The sequence below is a fragment of the Macaca fascicularis genome, chromosome 4 (genome assembly GCF_037993035.2).
Source record: "Macaca fascicularis isolate 582-1 chromosome 4, T2T-MFA8v1.1".
NCBI lineage: Eukaryota > Metazoa > Chordata > Mammalia > Primates > Cercopithecidae > Macaca > Macaca fascicularis.
In genome coordinates, this window is record NC_088378.1 from 59347759 (window position 1) to 59353758 (window position 6000).

Consider the following 6000-nt stretch of genomic DNA (forward strand, 5'->3'; position numbering starts at 1 on the left):
GGCTATTTTAAAAATTATGTAGCCAGAGGGTTGGGCACGGTGGCTCACGCCTATAATCCCAGCACTTTGGGAAGCTGAGGTGGGCAGATCACCTGAGGTCAGGAGTTCTAGACCAGACTGGTCAACATGGTGAAACCCCGTGTCTACTGAAAATACAAAAATTAGCTGGGCGTGGTGGTGGGTGCCTGTAATCCCAGCTACTTGGGAGGCTGAGGTAGGAGAATCGCTTGAACCCAGGAGGCAGAGGTTGCAATGAGCCAAGATTGTACCACTGCACTCCAGCCTGGCAACAGAGCAAGACTCCATCTCAAACAAACAAACAAACAAACAAAATTCATAAATTTTTCCATCCAACTTCCGGAATGAAGGTTTATCATGCTTTATACCTTCAGCCTGCATTTTGCTTCCTTTATTTAATTATATATCCTGGAGATGGTTTAATAGCAAAGCATGTAGAACAGCTTAGTTTTTGTAAAGACTGCCTTGTATTCCATTGTATTATTAATTAGTTATTAATTAAACTAGTCCTATATTAATGGATGACTATTTCAAATCTTTTACTTATTAGAAACAAAGGCAATGAAGAAACTTGTATGTCCATAATCTTGTACATGTGCCAGCACATCTGCAGGAAAATTCGCAGAAATAACATTTCTGGGGCAAGGGGTATGTACATTGCAAATTTTGATGAATACCATCAATTAGTTTGCATAAATGTACTAATGTATATTCCCACCAACAAAACATGTGATATTGTCTCTTCCCCAACCTCTTGCCAACACGGTCATTACCAGACTTTTTTTTTACCTTTGCCAATCTAATAGGTAACCCATGCAACCTCATTTTAGTTTTGTGCCTTTGTATGTCTTGTGTTATAAATCAGGTAAAGCACCATGTTAGGCCAGGCGCAGTGGCTCATGCCTGTAATCCCAGCACTTTGGGAGGCCAAGGCAAGTGGATCACTTGTGGTCAGGAGTTCGAGACCAGCCTGGCCAACATGGTGAAACCTCATCTCTACTAAAAATACAAAAATTAGCTGGGTGCGGTGGCGTGTGCCTGTAATCCCAGCTACTCGGGAGGCTGAGGCAGGAGAATCACTTGAACCCAGGAGGCAGAGGTTGCAATGAGCCAAGATTGTACCACTGCACTCCAGCCTGGCAACAGAGCAAGACTCCATCTCAAACAAACAAACAAACAAACAAAATTCATAAATTTTTCCATCCAACTTCCGGAATGAAGGTTTATCATGCTTTATACCTTCAGCCTGCATTTTGCTTCCTTTATTTAATTATATATCCTGGAGATGGTTTAATAGCAAAGCATGTAGAACAGCTTAGTTTTTGTAAAGACTGCCTTGTATTCCATTGTATTATTAATTAGTTATTAATTAAACTAGTCCTATATTAATGGATGACTATTTCAAATCTTTTACTTATTAGAAACAAAGGCAATGAAGAAACTTGTATGTCCATAATCTTGTACATGTGCCAGCACATCTGCAGGAAAATTCGCAGAAATAACATTTCTGGGGCAAGGGGTATGTACATTGCAAATTTTGATGAATACCATCAATTAGTTTGCATAAATGTACTAATGTATATTCCCACCAACAAAACATGTGATATTGTCTCTTCCCCAACCTCTTGCCAACACGGTCATTACCAGACTTTTTTTTTACCTTTGCCAATCTAATAGGTAACCCATGCAACCTCATTTTAGTTTTGTGCCTTTGTATGTCTTGTGTTATAAATCAGGTAAAGCACCATGTTAGGCCAGGCGCAGTGGCTCATGCCTGTAATCCCAGCACTTTGGGAGGCCAAGGCAAGTGGATCACTTGTGGTCAGGAGTTCGAGACCAGCCTGGCCAACATGGTGAAACCTCATCTCTACTAAAAATACAAAAATTAGCTGGGTGCGGTGGCGTGTGCCTGTAATCCCAGCTACTCGGGAGGCTGAGGCAGGAGAATCACTTGAACCCAGGAGGCAGAGGTTGCAGTGAGCCAAGATCACACCACTGCACTCCAGCCTGGGCAACAGAGCAAGTCTTTGTCTCAAAAAACATAAATAAAAAGCATCATTTTACGTGACTTAAGCCACAGAAGAGGAAATACACTGGTTTTCCTCTTCTGTGACTTGTCTCTTTGTATCCTTTGCCACCTTTTCACTGGGAAGTTAGTAATTTATATTGATTGATAAGAATTCTTTATAAATTAAGGAGATTGTGCTAGGTGAATATCTGGAAAAAGGGCCTTCCAGGGAGGGAAACAGCCAGCACAAACCCAGGACCAAGCAAAATGTGTCCTGGGAACAAGAAAGACCCATGATGTAGCACACCGGGAGAAGCCAAATGACGTCACAGGGCGGAGGCCACGTCACACTGTGTCTGATCACCCCGCGATGTTTTCCTAACTGCAATGGGAAGCCGCTAGAGAGTTTTAAGTGGAATCTGCTGAGGAGAATTTGGATCTGGCCACCTGCATGAAGGGTGGTAACATTTATCAAGATGGGGAAGATGAAGAAGAGGATGATTATGATGGTAAAGCCTAGGGAGGGATAAAAAGTTCTACTTTCAATGTTTTAATCTGGAGAGGCCTGGCTATCCGCCTTGGAGAGTCCAGCAGACTGGTGGATTTCTGAGTTTAGCATTCAAGAGAAAGATCAGTGCTACAGATAAAATTTGGAGTCATCAGCATCTGAATAGCATTTACAGCCTTGAGGCAGGGTGAAATCACCAAAGGTGAAAGTACTGAGACAAGGGACTTAAGGGTGAAAGTACTGAGACGAAGGGACTTCAACCTTTAGAACGCAGGAAGAGGCACCAGCAAAAGAGGCAATGAGATAGGAGTAAAGCCAGGAGAGAGTGGTGCCCATGGAGCCAAGAAAAGGCCACGCTTCTAGAGGAAGGGGTCAGCCACTGAATGCCATAGTGAAACCAAGTCGATGAGGATTGACCAGTGACTTAGGCAAATGGGGATCAGTGGTAACCTTGACGATGGTAATTTCAGTTCTCTGGTGGAGATGGAAGCCAAAGGGCAGTGAGTTGAGGATGGAGTTGAGTAGAAAGAGCACAGATAATTCTCAAGAACTCTTGCCGTGCAGAAGAGCAAGGGCAAAGGATTGGGACAGTTGCTACAGGGGAATGTGGGCTCAGGGCTTTTTGGGTTTTGTTTGGTTGGTTTCTTTTTTTCTTTCTTTTTTTTTTTTTTTTTTGAGACAAAGTCTCACTCTGTTACCCAGGCTGGAATGCACTGGCACAATCTCAGCTTACTGCAACCTCTGCTGCCCAAGTTCAAGCAATTCTCCTGCCTCAGCCTCCCAAGTAGCTGGAATTACAGGCACCTGCCTCCACGCCTGGCTAATCTTTGTACTTTTAATAGAGACTGGGTTTTGCCATGTTGGCCAGGATGGTCTTGAACTCCTAACCTCGGGTGATCCGCCCGCCTCGGCCTGTTGGTTGACCCAAAGTGCTGGGATTATAGGCATGAGCCACCACACCCAGCCGGTTGGTTGTTTTTAATTATGGATACTCATGGGTCTATTGATCAGAATGACCCAGTGGAGACGGAAAGTTGATGACACCAGAGACAGGAAGGAAATTGCTGGAATGAAGTCTTGTAATCACTTTGCAACGTCTTTCAGGAATGTTAAGCGCAGCCTCCTCTGAAGTAAGAAGTGAGTGAGTAGGGTGTGGAGTGGCCTGGAGTCCTAATGACACCCTGAAAGCTGAATGTGATGAATGTGGAGTGGTGAGGGAAGGTGGGAGGAGAAGCAGCAAGATAAAAGGAAGAGAAACTAGCATGTACTGGGCAGTAACCCTGTGCCAGGCAGACATAGGAACTTTGAAGTACCTTTGGAAGAACGTTTTGAATATTTATACCCTTTGTTTTGGATTTTCATTGTGGTAAACTATACATAACCTAAAATTTCAGAGTGGGAAACAATCTTCACAATCTATACATCTGACACAGGAGTTACATCCAGAATCTGCAACGAACTCAAACACATTAGCAAGAAAAAAAATGAACAATCCCATCAAAAAGTGGGTTAAGGACATGAATAGACAATTCTCAAAAGAAGATATACAAATGGCTAACAAGGGTGTGGAAAAATGCTCAACATCACTAATGATCAGTGAAATGCAAATCGAAACCACAATGTGATACCACTTTACTCCTATAAGAATGGCCATAATCAAAAAATCAAAAAATAATAGATATTGGCGTGGATGCAGTGATCAGGGAACACTTCTTCACTGCTGGTAGGAATGTAAACTAGTACAACCACTCTGGAAAACAGTGTGGAGATTTCTTGAAGAACTAAAAGTAGAACTACCATTTGATTCAGCAATCCCGCTACTGGGTGTCTACCCAGAGGAAAAGAAGTCATTACACGAAAAAGATACTTTCACACGCATGCTTATAGCAGCACAATTCACAATTGCACAAATGTGGAACCAACCCAAATCCCTGTTAATCAATGAACAGATAAAGAAACTGTGGTATATAGGTACGATGTAATACCACTCAGCCATAAAAAGGAATGAATTAATGGCATTCACAGCAACCTGGATGGGATTGGAGACTATTAATCCAAGTAAAGTAACTCAGGAATGGAAAACCAAACATCTTATGTTCTCACTCATAAGTGAAAGCTAAGCTATGAGGATGCAAAGGCATAAGAATGACACAGTAGGCCGGGCGCAGTGGCTCAAGCCTGTAATCCCAGCACTTTGGGAGACCGAGACGGGCGGATCACGAGGTCAGGAGATCGAGACCATCCTGGCTAAAACGGTGAAACCCCGGCTCTACTAAAAAATACAAAAAATTAGCCGGGCGAGGTGGCGGGCGCCTGTAGTCCCAGCTACTCGGGAGGCTGAGGCAGGAGAATGGCGTAAACCCGGGAGGCGGAGCTTGCAGTGAGCTGAGATCCGGCCACTGCACTCCAGCCTGGGCGACAGAGCGAGACTCCGTCTCCAAAATAAAATAAAATAAAATAAAAAGAATGACACAGTAGACTTTGGGGACTCAGGAAGAAAGGGTGGGAAGGGGGTGAAGGATAAAACACTACAAATTGGGTTCAGTGTATACTGCTCGGGTGATGGGCGCACCAGAATCTCACAAATCACCACTGAAGAACTTATTCACATAACCAAATAGACCTGTGGAATTCCCCAAAAACTTGTGGAAATAAAAAATTAAAGAAAAAACAAAAAAGTGGAGAAATATAAAATAAAATTTAAAAACCCTAAAATTTACCATTTTTACCATTTTTAGGTACACAACTCAGTGGCAGTAAATACAGCCACAGTGTTGTGCAACCATCACCGCTATCCACCTACAGAACTTTATCATCCCAAACTGAAACCATATCCATTAAACAATATTCCCCTTTCCCCTCCTCCTAGCCCCGACTAAGCTCCTCTGCTTTCTGCCACTATGACTTTGCCTATTATAGGTACCTCATGTAAGTGAAGTCATACAATATTTATCCTTTTGTGCCTGGCTTATTTCACTTAGCATAATATTTTCAAGGTTCATCCATGTTGCGGCTTGTATCAGAATTTCATTCCCTTTTATTATGGCTGAATAGTATCCCACTATCTGTACAGACCGCACTTGGTTTATGCATTGCCCTGTTGATAAACGCTTGGGTGTTTCTGCCTTTGGCTATTGTGATGCTGCTATGAACATGGCTGTTTGAGTACCTGTTTGAGTCCTTGTTTTCAATTATTTGCGGCATGTATCTAGAAGTGGCACCCTTTTTTTTTTTTTTTTTTTGTTAATGCTCACAGCAGCCCTCAGACAGATGTTCTTTAGGCTGGGACCCCTTCTTCATTCCTTCAGTGGGAGGCTATATGCTCCCAGCTCCCAACACAATTCCTCAAACTGGATTCCCCTTCTTTATTCCCAACACAGTCCCTCAAACTGGATTCCCCTTCTTTATTCCTTCAGTGGGAGCTTCCAACACAATTCCTCAAACTGGATATTGTCCATTGGTTTTG